Consider the following 1,443-nt stretch of genomic DNA (forward strand, 5'->3'; position numbering starts at 1 on the left):
TATTTTATATGATTATTTTAATAGTTACTAACTATATTATTATATAACTAACTAGTCCTCCTCACAGAATTGGTTAATTTACTGTGAGACTTTATGTTTTGTAGACAAGCACCAAGTATATATAATAATGGTATATAATAATAATAATAATAATAATAATAATGGTATATAATAATAATAATCTTTGTAATACAATTGTTATAAAATTAAAATGTATATCACACTTACAATATGTTTGTTGTATGTATTACAACTTAATTCAACTTTGTCTCTCCTCTCCTCCCCTCCCATCCCCTCTCCTCTCCTCTCCTCTCCTCTCCTCTCCTCTTCTCTCCTCTCCCCACCTCTCCTCTTCTCTTCTCTCCTCTCCACACCTCACCCCCTCCTATCTCCTCTTCTCTCCCCTCCTCTCCTCTCCTCTCTCCTCTCCTCACCTCACGTCTCCTCTCGTCTCCTCACCTCTCCCCTCTCCTCTCTTCTCCTCTCCTTACAAGCCTATAGATGAGGGATTTCAGACAATGTGTCCATTGTTACAATATTGTCAACAAAAATAGCACTAGTCTAAATAACATAACTTAATTCAACTTTTCTTACTACACATCTCCTCTCCTCTCCACACCTCACCCCCTCCTATCTCCTCTCCTCTTCTCTCCCCTCCTCTCCTCTCCTCTCTTCTCTTCTCTCCTCTCCTCACCTCACGTCTCCTCTCCTCTCCTCACCTCTCCCCTCTCTTCTCCTCTCCTTACAAGCCTATAGATGAGGGGTTTCAGACAATGTGTCCATTGTTACAATATTGTCAACAAAAATAGCACTAGTCTAAATAACATAACTTAATTCAACTTTTCTTACTACACATTCCAAACATTAACACACATCAAACACAACAACTCTTTTCTTACTACACATTACAAACATTAACACACATCAAACACAACAACTCTTTTCTTACTACACATTCCAAACATTAACACACATCAAACACAACAACTCTTTCCCACTACACTTTCCAAACATTAACACACATCAAACACAACAACTCTTTCTTACTACACTTTCCAAACATTAACACACATCAAACACAACAACTCTTTCTTACTACACTTTCCAAACATTAACACGCATCAAACACAACAACTCTTTCCCACTACACTTTCCAAACATTAACACACATCAAACACAACAACTCTTTCCCACTACACTTTCCAAACATTAACACACATCAAACACAACAACTCTTTCCCACTACACTTTCCAAACATTAGGCGTTTCTAAGATGTGGGGTCAATATCAATCTACAATCTAGATTGATTTGATTCATTAATTTGGCGTTCTCTCATGCAAAATATCCAACATCCAATATCCAGAAGTAGTGATTACTACACAGAAGTAACTTTAGTTCCACCATTTGCTCTTTGCTTCAAACATAATTTGGATCAGTTGTAA

This window comes from Poromitra crassiceps, assembly GCF_964638095.1.
Source record: "Poromitra crassiceps genome assembly, chromosome: 16".
Taxonomy (NCBI): domain Eukaryota; kingdom Metazoa; phylum Chordata; class Actinopteri; order Beryciformes; family Melamphaidae; genus Poromitra; species Poromitra crassiceps.